This window comes from Bos taurus, chromosome 3, assembly GCF_002263795.3.
Source record: "Bos taurus isolate L1 Dominette 01449 registration number 42190680 breed Hereford chromosome 3, ARS-UCD2.0, whole genome shotgun sequence".
NCBI classification, from domain to species: Eukaryota; Metazoa; Chordata; class Mammalia; order Artiodactyla; family Bovidae; genus Bos; species Bos taurus.
In genome coordinates, this window is record NC_037330.1 from 61,198,545 (window position 1) to 61,211,933 (window position 13,389).

Below are 13,389 nucleotides of genomic sequence, written 5' to 3' on the forward strand. Positions count from 1 at the left end.
GTCTAACAGTCATTATGAATATCTCAGTAAATGTATCTGCTCACTGAGAAAAGTCTCTGGGAAAAGTCTATAGAAATGCAAGTGAAATGATGAGATATATGTGAGAAATGATGGAAATGGCAAGGATTGTTTTATTTGGCAAGGAGAAAAATAGAGGAAAAGGGAAATGTTGAAACAAAAAGTCTAGTTGAGTACTTTTCTTCACTTTCTTATAATACTGAGTGAGGTTAGATAACACAAAAGCTAAAAATGAGAAGGAGGGAAATGCTTGTGTAATTCATTGTTAACATTAACAGCTCCCTGCATGGAATGTCATTGAGCCAGATACCAACTACTGAGCAATGTATCACCTGGGTTACACATTCACAGGGGTGGGCTGAGATTAAACTTTCTCCACAAGATCCTATTAGAGACAGTATATGAATGCATATTCTAAGAGACGTTTCAGTCGTTCTCATATTTGAATTAATTTATGTCTGTCTCTCTCATCAGGCTGTGAATTCCTAGAAAGCAAGACTTTTTTCTTAAACATCCTTCTGTCCTTTCCCTTTTCCTCTTTGGTAGCTAGTAATATGCTTTCTTCTGTAGGGCACTCAGTAGTACTCAGAGCTTGCATGACTTGAGGGAGTGGGAGGGTCGATCAAAGGAAGGAAAGATTTCATTCCCATAGTCTACTCATCCTCACCACTCTCACCAAATGTTTATTGACTTCAACTATGGCAGCTATCCAGCAGCAATGAACGTTGATGAGAAGACATCAGAGAAAAGAAGGGAAGAAGGTTGGGAAGTTTTAATCATTATTAACAATCTATTGGGTACTAGGCACATTGCTATGCATTTTCTTGCATCTTCTTCCCTGGTGGCTCAGAGGTTAAAGCGTCTGCCTGGAATGCGGGAGACCCAGGTTCGATCCCTGGGTCAGGAAGATCCCCTGGAGAAGGAAATAGCAACCCACTCCAGTACTATCGCTTGGAGGGAGGAGTCTGGTAGGCTACAGTCCATGGGGTTGCAAAGAGTCAGACACGACTGAGTGACTTCACTTTCACCAATGCCTAAAGAACAGTTACCATAGTGACTAGTCAAAATTATTTAGCAGAAGAAATGCTATTTGTAAATTATTTCCCTTCTTTGTCCCAGGCAACTCATGAGAATACAAAAGAGCTCAAAGAGCTGAGCTTTAGTGCCTTTCTTGGAAGTTATCTACCTGAGAAAAACATAGTACAGAATCAATAGGATATATACTGTAAAATATGTATACATGCTCAGTGATAAAGAATCTGCCTGCCAATGCAGGAGACATGGGTTCAATTCCAGGCTTGGGAAGATCCTCTGGAGAAGGAAATAGCAACCCACTCCAATATTCTTGCCTGGGAAATCCCAAGAACAGAAGAATCTGAAGGGATACAGTCCATGGGGTTGCAAAAAAGTTGGATACAACTCAGCAACTAAACAACAAAAACAAATATATATACACACATATATGCAGTGCAGGAGACCCAGGTTCGATCTCTGGGTCGGGAATATCCCCTGTAGAAGGAAATGGCTACCTACTCCAGTATTCTTGCTTGGAGAAGACCATGCACAGAGGAGCCTGATGGGCTACAGTCCGTAGGGTAACCCACGGACCTATGGACTACAACCCATCAGGCTCATAAAGAGGCAGCCATGACTGAAGGCACTTAGCACACACATGTAGAGAGAGAGAGAGAGAAAGAGAGGGAGAGATTTTAAGGAATTGGCTCATGTGACTGTGGAGGAAGGCTGGCAGAAATTCAGCCAAAGCTGCTGACAGAATCCCTCTTCCTCCAAGATGGTCAGTTTTGAGTTTGGATTTCTTTTTTTTTTTTTTTTTTGCTTTTTGGTTTGCTTTGTTTTTATAAGGCAAATTGGATGGGTCCCACTTACATCCTGGAGAGTAATCTGCTTTACCCAAAGTCTACTGATTTAAATGTTGCTCTAATCTGAAAAATACCTTCAAAGAAATTCCTAGAATAATGTTTGACCAAATATTGTTTTAAGTTGACATACCCACCACAATAAGGCTATCATACCCAGACACCGCTGGGTGCAGCTGACAGGAGGTATGGCCTGGGCATGAGGGCAGTAGGAAATGCAGACCGTACAGCAGCAGCTGGGCCACCCATCAGTTATGGTCCTGCAGCAGATCTGAGCAGCTTCACACACCCTAAAGCAGTGACCAAGGCAGCTGCAGAAGAGTTGTCTACTGTGTGACTGTAAGCGAGTACTATAGATTTGAACAAAAGCAGTAGACAGGCAAATAGGACCAAGGGAGCACATATAAGATAAGAGCCATCAAGGAACTGTGAATGTTGTCAGACACTGGAGCTGAGAGGAAAGTAGAAAATCCAGGAGTGGCAGAAGGAGCAGAAACCATTGCCAAACCAGCAGCCAGCAAAGTAATCCAAACGCACCATCTCATCTGCTGCTGCTGCTAAGTCGCTTCAGTCGTGTCCGACTCTGCGAGACCCCAGAGATGGCAGCCCACCAGGCTCCCCCGTCCCTGGGATTCTCCAGGCAAGAACACTGGAGTGGGTTGCCATTTCCTTCTCCAGTGCGTGAAAGTGAAAAGTGAAAATGAAGTCGTTCAGTTGTGTCCGACTCTTCACGACCCCATGGACTGCAGCCTACCAGGCTCCTCCATCCATGGGATTTGCCAGGCAAGAGTACTGGAGTGGGGTGCCATTGCCTTCTCCCATACCATCTCATCTACTTATCTCTAAAATGTAATTAAGCATAAATTAACATCACTGTAAAAAGAAGAGACTGAAGCTCAGAAAGGCTATGTAACTTGGCCAAATTCATCCAGGTATTTGTGAAGAAGCCAGATTCAGAATTTGTCTTCCTGACCTTATATCTCATCTCTCTCTATGATACTGACTTTCTTATCTATCTCAGGACCATGAGAACCGACTGTTGAGTAAAGAAACAGGCCAGGGGCAGCAGAAGCAAAACATCTTTGATACGAAGCAAACCATCTGCTTCAGCCGAAAAGTATCTTAATATATTTTCTACTAAAGCAACTTCCAGTTCCCGGGGGAGTCCCTGCTCAGGCCTACATGTGAAAGCAAGAAACTAGTAGATTTAGTCGGTGGAAGCGGTGGGCATGAAGGCAGAGACACGGGCTGATCTCGACACATCTTTGTGAAATGGGAATGAACTATCAGAAACAGAAGGCAGTTTTCCTTTGAAAGTCTGTCACATTCACAATGAGGGTGATAAAAGACTGCTTCCTTGCCTTTTAGGTGACTTCAATATGGCCAGACTTTGAAATCTAATACTGTACTGAATTTTGTATTGAATGCAGTGGTGCAATATTGAATGATAAAAGAAGGGGCTGATACAGTACTTTTCAAATACTTGCTGCTCAGAATCTCTCTGCCCTTTTCCACTTACAGGTATGATCTTATCTATTGATATTTCTGTCTAAAAGGGCCCTCTGTCTGTTCTATCAGGTTGCCCTATTTTTCATTGTGCTATAGGCTGCATTTTGAAAATGAATAGCCCAAACAACTTCGATATATTGCTATTACTGTGCTGTTCTTTTGAAGAAATTCTTCAGTTGGCATTTGCACTTTAATCCGACTTCAAGCTGCGGTGACAGCGGTGCCCTTCCATTGCCAGGCCCCACCACCACCCAGGCACTGGCTCCTTTGTACATCTCAACGACTTCTGTCATCCTCCATGCCACCTGTGCCCCTCCTCCATCCTAAGCTGGTAAGGCGCAGCTGGAGGCTTTCTTCTGACCTCTTTCCAGCCATGCCTGCTGCTGCCACTCTGTAGCAATCAGAAAATGCACTGGGTGGCTGCCTTTACTCTTCTCCTTGGTCTGATCTGCCCACCATGGCTCTCAATGCCCTCTCAAAGTCCTCCTGCATTACATGTGTGGGTTCTCATGGGCAATAAACCTAAAGTGAACATGCCAGAAGGAGCTCTTGGGTGGCCACAAATCTGTGAAAAGCTCTTTATGTTCCCTGGAGCAGATACTGAAGAGTCGGCCCATTTATGTAAACACGGATCACTGAGATGCTGGTAGTTTAGCTGCATTTTGAAGAATTTCTAAATGAGACTGGTCTGGGGACAGAATATAATTGTATAGTTATGAAGAGCCTCAACAAGCTATGATCAGTTATAAAACAAAGGGAAGGATACTGTTGGTTGAATGTCTCTTTGACTGTGATGGTTGAAGACACAGACTGGGGCTCCCAGCGCCCTGAACATTCAATGCAGGCACAGTGAGCACTCAGTCAGTGTATATTTAATGGAACTGAACTTACAAACTAGGGAAACTGTAGTTCCTAAGCTACTTGTGAGGGACATGTTGTAGAGTTTTGGATGATTGGGTGAAAGTTAAGAGCCCTCTCCATAGAGACATGCATACACAAAAACTTAGCACATTTTAAGTGGTCCTATCACCCACTGAAGATGCTGCCATGATCTCATTTAGATTTTCACACACTTGAGATTCTAATGTAAAATGAAGGGGAAAAAAAAGAATCAGAAGAAGAACAATGAAGTATCAACAACCAGGGTTACAGTCTCTTGTGGCAAAAGGTTGATGATCTGACATTTAGATACAAGCCCGACATTTACTGTTTATGTGCAAACATTTCTTAACCTCCCTAAAGTTCATCTGCAAAATAAGGATGAAGCATGATTTTTCTTCTCTGTGTTGTTGTGGCATTTAATGTGATAATTTATGTGAAACAGTTTATGCAACCTTTCCAGAGACTGAATTATCAATGTTATTGTTGTTGAGGAAATCTAAACTGGTTATTTTATTTTTTGCTTGTTTCTTCCCTCCTCTTCTTGCTTTTCTTCTTCTTCTCCATCTTGCTTGATATTTGGTAAATTAAAAAAAAAAGTCCATGTTTTATTGGTTGTTTTGTATCCATGAAGTGTCACCAGCAATGAAAATCCTTAGATGTCCCATTAGCATCTAGGGAGTTGTTGTTGTTGTAGCAGTATGCATTTCTTCAATTACATCATCTGAATAAAAAGTCTGCAGAGCTTTTTCTGACACTTTTAAGTGTCAGAACTTACAATATTGAGATTTAAATATTGCTTCCATTCATTTTGGGAAGGTATATAGCTGTACTTCCTAAAGTTTACCATTTGACTGGGTATATATCCAGGAAAAAAAGAAACATGATTCAAAAAGACACATGCACTCCAAAGTTCATTGCAGCACTATTTACAACAGCCAGGACAGGGAGGCAACCTAAATGTTCAACAGCAGAGGAATGGCTAAAGACTATGTGGTACATATACACTGGAATATTACTCAGCCATAAAAAAGAATGCAATTGGGTCATTTCTAGGAAGGTGAATGGACCTAAAGATGTCATATAGAATGAAGTAAGTCAGAAAGAGAGAAACAAAAATTGTATATTAATGCATATATGTGGAATCTAGAAAAATGACACATGACTTTATTTCAAAGCAGAACTATAGACTTAGATGCAAAGAACAGATTTATGGACACAAAGTGGGGAAAAGGGGGAGTGGAGTGAATTGGGAGATTGGATTGATATGTATACACTATTGATACTATGTGGAAAATAGATAACTAATAAGAACCTATGTTATTGCTCAGGAAACTCTACTCAATGCTCTCTGGCAACCTAAATGGGAAGGAAATCCAAAAAAAAAAGAAAGGGGGGTGTATATGTGTATATCAACAACTGATTTACTTCACTATACAGTAGAAACAAATACAAAATTGTAAAGCAACTATACTCCAATAAAATTAATTAAAAAATAAAGTTTAGCCCTTTTGAAAATGGGGACAATAACAAGGTTATCTGCAAATTCAAGAGACATTGTACTTAAAAATAATATGTTGAAAATTGTAAAGTACTCTGTAAGAATTAGTGACCACTAGAAAATAAAGATGAAGGTATGCGAGTCCCACTGTGCCTTTCCTTCATGGCTACTGTGAGACTGAAATGAGTATTTATTTTGTCTGTTTGCCCCTCTGCTGCTAAGTCGCTTCAGTTGTGTCCGACTCTGTGCGACTCCATAGACTGCCTCCTACCAGGCTCCTCTGTCCCTGGGATACTCCAGGCAAGAACACTGGAGTGGGTTGCCATTTCCTTCTCCATTGCATGAAAGTGAAAAGTGAAAGTGAAGTCGCTCAGTCGTGTCTGACTCTTAGCGACCTCATGGACTGCAGCCTACCAGGCTCCTCCATCCATGGGATTTTCCAGGCAAGAGTACTGGAGTGGAGTGCCATTGCCTTCTCTGCCCCTTTGCTGCTGCTGCTGCTGCTAAGTCACTTCAGTCGTGTCCGACTCTGTGCGACCCCATAGACGGCAGCCCACCAGGCTCCCCCATCCCTGGGATTCTCCAGGCAAGAACACTGGAGTGGGTTTCCATTTCCTTCTCCAGTGCCTGAAAGTGAAAAGTGAAAGTGAAGTCTCTCAGTCGTGTCCGACTCTTAACAACCCCAGGGACTGCAGCCCACCAGGCTCCTCTATCCATGGGATTTTTCCAGGCAAGAGTACTGGAGTCAGGTGCCATTGCCCTCTCTGTCCGCCCTCTAATGGGGTCTAAATTGCTCTTCAGATTTCTACCCTGACCATCACAGGTGAGAATGATAACGTTAATATTTTCTTCTCCCAAGCAAAGTGGCTGGTCTAGGTTAGGTCAATCAGAGACTTTGCCTAAAACTTTGGCTAATTGTCCAAGTTAGAATTAATGGAACAGGAGATTTTCTACTCAAGAAGCCAAGCTAGAAAGTTATTAGTCGGAGCATTAAGTGACCATAGTTCAACCTCAGGTGAAAGCTGTTTTGAGAGAATGAAACCAACAGAGAAGAAGCATGGAGAATAGGACACAGAGAATCTGGAAGTGATTTAAATCCCTACAAGTTCAAGAAGTTGCAGCAATCCTTGCTTTCTCAAGCCTTGATTATTCTAATATTTCTTTTATTCTATAATAAGTTTTCTTTATCTCATTTTCTAAAGTTACTTTGAGGTGGGCTTCTCTCACTGGTACACAGTAAAATGCTGACTGACACAGATCTGCACGTGCTTTCAGAGAAGGGATGGGCATATAGCTGTCAAAATCATGTGTTTGCACATCTGCAAGAGGGAGGGTATTCCTCCATCCTCACTCTGGTCCTAGCCCAACCAAACCCATATTCAAGTGTTGTTACCTGTGAAAGGAATATGAACAATAGCATTCGCCTAAGAAGCCAAGAAGATATTTCTGCATAGTTTACAGAGTCACGTGTTCCTTAGTCCAGAGCTTGTGTGGCGAAGCCCTGGGCTCCTTGGACTTGCAGTCTTTCTTGCAGCCAGAATGATTTTTTGTTTGTTTGTTTGTTTGTTTTAAGAAGCCAAACAGAGGGAAATGACATGAACAGAGCAATTTGGGTTGACTGGAGAGCAGATAAGCGTGAGGAGGAGACAATAGCAGGAAAGGAATGATTTCTGAGCAAGAGTAGCCTGCTGCTGTTTGGCTCTTTTAGCCCATGGAACCCACTAATAATTTTCCCCAAGTTCCATATTTCCTGCCAACTGAGCCCTATAATCATATTTCTAGGGAGGTCTGAATCACTTTGCTTGTCAAAGAGGAATGTTGTTTATAAGCTGAGAGCTAACATACTACTTTGCCCTCCAGTCAAGAGAAGACAGATCTGAATAGAAATAAGGGAATACCTAAAAACTCCCAGTTTATGCCAAGATAATCAGGAATTTTTAATACCTCCAAAATTTGATTATGATGTTTTGTTTTAGGCTTCACAAGAGTTAATACCATCATGTTTTAAAATTTGAACTATGACAAAGCAATATTTTGGTTAAAAACCATCAATCTGGAAAACCAAAATAATTATGTAAACCTAATCCAGAATGTGTTACCCTTAAAACACAACAGATACAGAGACTAGTAATGAATAGAAAAAACAGACTTGATAATTTCCCCTAAAGCCTAGGAACTTTCTCAAAATGCCACAGAATATATCACTATTTTATTTCTCAACTGTATTCAATAAAAAATTTCTATAAGAATTCCTAAAAGTGATGGTCTTTCACCTCCTCTGTCAGGACCCACTCTTGATGCCTATCCTCTTTTACTTTTTTGTTAACTGCTGTACTTGTGTTTTCTATATTTGATATTCTAGAACTTTCTTCATGTTTTATAAGGAAGTCACCTAATCTAAGGGCTTTTGTTTACTTGTTTCTGTCTCTAAACATTTTAAAAAATCGTTTTGTTATGTCAGTCACTTCTTAGTTTCAGATGCTTCTGAAATTAAATAAATATGTAGAAATGGTATTTAATTCTTTATTTTGAATTCATTTTTTCAAGGTATTATTAAATTTATGTCTGAAATTAGTCTTCAAGATAATTAACTTGATCATTTGCATGTCACACCTCATATCCTTACATACTCATTAAAAAGCCCTGATATTTTTTAACTTTATTTTATAGAAAATTATTTTTCCTTTAATTATGTATAATATTTATATGCACACTTTCCTAGTAACCCTGCTCTACTAAACATAGATTTATAAATGTCAGGAAAAACAGCTCCTTTTACATGTCACTTAATAGATTTTTATTTTTCTACTTCAATTTTCCTTATATCCACTCAATTTTCCTTAGACAATTAGATTTTAAGCATTATACTTGAAACTATATTGATCTAAATATGACTCATGTTGTCAATTGAGTTTTTAAAAATATATCAGCCTATATTCACACATAATTCAAGACGTGTGTAGTTTTCTTTTCTGCCCTTTGCCCTGTAAAATGTACAGTAAACCCATAAGTACAAGTAGCTTATGTGAGGGTGAATTATTGAACTAAAAATGTAATATATGATGTGAAGAAAATACTTTATTTTCACTGAAAGCAAACCATGAATCTCTTTGGGGCAATTCAATTTGACTCTTTGGACTCTAACTTCAAGTGTTTCTTCAAGGCATGCTGTTCTATCCCTTTTATTTATGAATACATTTTATTTTGCTGGTAATAAAAGCATTAAATAAATATTAAAGAAGGCATTCATTTTTATGTAGAAACTTTAAAATGCACTGGTGTGCCAATGTATGACATTGTAGAGTGCTTATATTGGCTATTTGATTTGTGTTGATATTTTCAAAATATTTCTCCCACAATAAAATTTTATTATGTCAATAATACCCAAGAACATTCCTAAGTTAAAATAAAAGGAAAGTGTATAAAAAGATGTGAATATTCTCCTTTATTCATCCTGTCCCCATCTCACATGTATACACATGTATTTTTTCTAGTAGTTTGATTTTTTATTGTTTGTTTAGATTTCACCTACAAGCAATACCCTAACTACATGTCTATCTCTGTCTAGCTTATTTCAGTTAATATAATACACTCCAAGTTCATTCATGTTGTCACAAAAGGCAGAATGTTCTTTTTTAATGGCTGAATAATATTCCATTGTATGTGTGTCTTTGTGTGTGTGTTGCATTTGCTCAATCCAATCACCTATTGATGGGCACAGAAGTTGTTTCTATATGTTGGTTGCCGTGAATAATTAGCAGTGGACATAGGAGAGCAGGTATTAATAGAGATACTGATTTAGTTTTCTCAGATATACACCAAGAAGTAGGACCGTTGGATCATATGGTGGTTTAATTAAAAAATTTTTGAGAACCCTCCATGCTGCTTTCCGTCATAGCTGTACCAATTTACATTCCGCTAACAGTGCACAAGTGTTTCCTTTTCTCCACATCCTTACCAACACTTATCTCTTGCCATTCTGTTAACTGACATCCTAACAAGTATGAAGTGATATCTCATTGTGGATTTGAATTTCCTAGATAATTAATGATGCTAAGCATTTTTTTAGTGTGAATCTATATATGCTATGGAAAAATGTCTAGTCAGTTTCATTGCCATTTTTTAACCTGACTTTTTGGGTTTTTGCTATTGAGTTGTGAGTTTCTTACATATTCTAGATGATAATTACTCATCAGATATACAGCTTGTAAATATTTTCTTCATTCCATAGACTATCTTTTCATTGTGTTGTTTGCTTGCAGAAGTTTTTTTAGTTTGATGTAATTTTACTTGTTTTGCTGTTGCTGTTGTTTACGCTTTTGGTATGATATCCAAAAAATCATGTCTAAGATCAGCGTCAAAAGGTTTTTCCCATATGTTTAATCCTAGAAGTTTTGTAGTTTCAGTTTCTATGTTTAAGTCTTTAATATATTTCAAGTTAAGTTTTGTGAATAGTGTAAGATCAGCAAACAATTTCATTCTTTTACGTGTGAATACCTACCTCAACACCATTTTTCACGCTACCTATTGAAGAGAGTATCCTTTCCTCACTGTATTTTCTTGGCTATCTTATCAAATATTAGTTGACCAAATATGTGTGAGTTTATTTTGGGGCTCCCTATGCTGTTCCATTAATCTATATTTTTATACTGTTTATTTCTGTAGTATGTCTGCTGTAATATATCATCTTTTATTTCTGACATTTTGTATTTGGGGCTTCTGCTTTGTTAATCTACATAAGTTTTTTTTTTTTTTTTTTCAATTTTGTTTATGTTTCCTTGGGGCATCCCTGGTAGCTCAGCAGGTTAAGAATCTGCCTGCAAAAAAAAAAAAGAAAAGAAAAGAATCTGCCTGCAATGCAGAAGACTTTTTTTTTTTTTCAATTATTGTTTGCATTTCTTAGCTCCTAGTTTTGTTGATCTTTTCTCTTGTTTTTCTAGTCTATTTCATTATTTCTGGTCTGATCTTGCTATTTCCTTTTTTCTGCTACCTTTGGGCTTTATTCTTTTTCTAGATACCTGAGGTATAAAGTTAAGTCATTTGAGAATTTTTTTTCTTAATATATGCATTTATCACTATAAATTTCCCCCTTAGAATTGCTTTGCTGCCTCCCCAAAGTTTTAGTATGTTGCATTTCCATTGTCATCTATGTCAAGATATTTTTTTATTTCTCTTTTGATTTCTTGTTTGATGCATTGATTCAAGAATGTATTCTTAATTTCTACATATTTGTGAATGTTCTCTTTCTCCTATTATTGATTTCTAATTTCACATCCCTGTAGTCATAAAAATATTTAATATGAATTCAAACTTCTTAAACTTGTTAGAACTTTTTTGTTTGTGTGACCCAGCATATGACCTAGGGCCTCCCAGGTGGCTCAGTGGCAAAGAATCCACCTGCCAATGCAGGAGATGCAGGTGTGATCCCTGGATTGAGAAGATTCCCTAGAGTAAATGGCAACCCACTCCAGTATTCTTGCCTGGGAAAGGCCATAGACAGCCCAGCCCATAGCCTGGCTGGCTATAGTCCATGGTGTCTCAAAGACTGGACATGACTGAGAGACTGAGCATATGCACAACATATGATCTATCCTAGAGAAAGTTCCATGTGCAATTGAAAAGAATGTATAGTCTGATACTGTTGGATGGGATGTTCTAAATATATCTAAAGTCGCATTGACGTCCAGTATTTCCTTTTTGAGTTTCTGTCTAATGATCTACTCATTGCTGAAAGTAGATTACTGTAGTCCCCTATGGTTATATTGCTGCCTATTTCCGCCTTCACATCCTTTAACATTTGTTTAGTACAGTCAGGTGCTCTGATGTTGGATGCATATACATATATACAACAGTTATATCTTCTTGGTGGACTGACTTATTTATTTTGTATCTATTACATTTTTTGACTTAAAGTCTAGTATTGTGTTTTATTCATAACTACTCCTGCTCTCTTTTGGTTTCTGTTTTCTGGGGATATATTTTTTCCATTCTTTCACTTTCAATTTATGTGAACCCTGAAAGCTGAAGTGAGTCTTTTGTAGGAAATGTAAATGGGTGTTGCTTTTATCCATTCATCTAATCTAAGTCTTTTGATTGGAAGATTTAAATGACTTAATTATTGATAGGTAAGGACTTGCTATTACTATCTTGTCAGTTGTTTACTGGCTTTTTTTTTTTTTTCATAATTTTCTGTGTATTTCTTCCTCTCTTGCTGTCTTCTTTTGTGATGTGATGATTTTTCATAGTGATGGAGAACTCTATGCCTGAGCCAAAGATGCACACAGAACAGCCGCAGAGACAGGGTCGGGAAAACAGGCACACGTGGAGCATCTGTGGTCCTGAGTGTAATGTATGAACAGGATTAGGGGAGCTGATGGCCTTTGTCCCAGGGTGGTGCAATAGTAGGTTTTTCTGGGGTTGGGGGATCAGTAATATTTCCCTTCCCAGAGTTCTGTGAGAGAGATAGTGTTGATTTTCTCAATGAAAAACATTGCTGCTGTCCTCTTCATAGCTGTCTACTGGAGTCTACACTGACAAATACTACAAGGTCCTAGTGTGAACATTGTGGAAAGTCACAGTTTTCATGGGAATTATTGAGATCCTCAGTGGTAAAGGCTGCCAAGATCCTCTACAGAGAAGGCCACTGGTGTCCATGATGGCACCCATCATGTGACTGATTCAGACAGTCCCCATCTTTTTTGTTCCTAACTGTCTCCAGACATCTCTACTGAGTTGATATCCCTAGCAATTATCAATTATTTCTGTGAAGCTATTCTCTTTTATTTTTCCTCCACTGTTTTTCTGTGGGTTTTAAATTAGACTCTTGTGCCTTCCCAGGACTATTTTCACTCATCTTAGCTGTCTAATTTTTGTCTGTATTGGGGGAGAAAAGCTAGTATCTCCTACTTGCCATCTTGGTGACATCTCTACTATAAATTTGTTGTTTTTAAACCAACAAGTTTGTGGTAATTTGTTATGACAGCAATAGAAAATGAATGAAAATTAGTAAGTATTAGTCATGTGGAGACTATACTGGATTATCTCGGTGAGCCCAGTCTAAACCCATAAATCCTTAAAAGCTGAGAACATTTTCTTGCTGTGGTCAGAGAGGGCAATGTGACACAGAAGAACAATCAGTGAAATGCAATAATATTGATTTTAAAGGTGGATGAATTGGGCTATAAGCCAAGGATTATGTGTCCTCTATAGTGAAGTGAGGTGAAAGTCACTCAGTCATGTCCGACTCTTTGTGACCGTATGGACTATACAGTCTGTGGAATTCTCTAGGCCAGAATACTGGAGTGGGTAGCCTTTCCTTTCTCCAGAGTATCTTCCCAACCCAGGGATCGAACACAGGTCTCCCACATTGCAGGCAGATTCTTTACCAGCTGAGCCACAAGGGAAGCCCCAAAATACTGGAATGGGTAGCCTATCCCTTCTCCAGCAGAGACAAGGAAATAGATTCTCCCTGGAGCCCCTAGAAAGGAACACAATCCTGCTGACACCTTGATTTTAGCTTGGTGCAATAGTCAAATATTTCACAATGATCACAGGAGATTACAGACATGTTACACTGATGCAACAGTGAGGAGTTTAAGCATGCCT

At 38.8% G+C, this 13,389-nt stretch overlaps 1 non-coding gene across 1 annotated transcript; it reads left to right on the top strand.

Moving 5' to 3' along the window:
- Window positions 1-853: 853 nt before the first annotated feature.
- TRNAS-GGA (transfer RNA serine (anticodon GGA)) lies at window positions 854-926 on the top strand. Its single transcript has one exon. It is a non-coding gene; the product is annotated as a tRNA-Ser (tRNA).
- The last annotated feature ends 12,463 nt before the right edge of the window (window positions 927-13,389 follow it).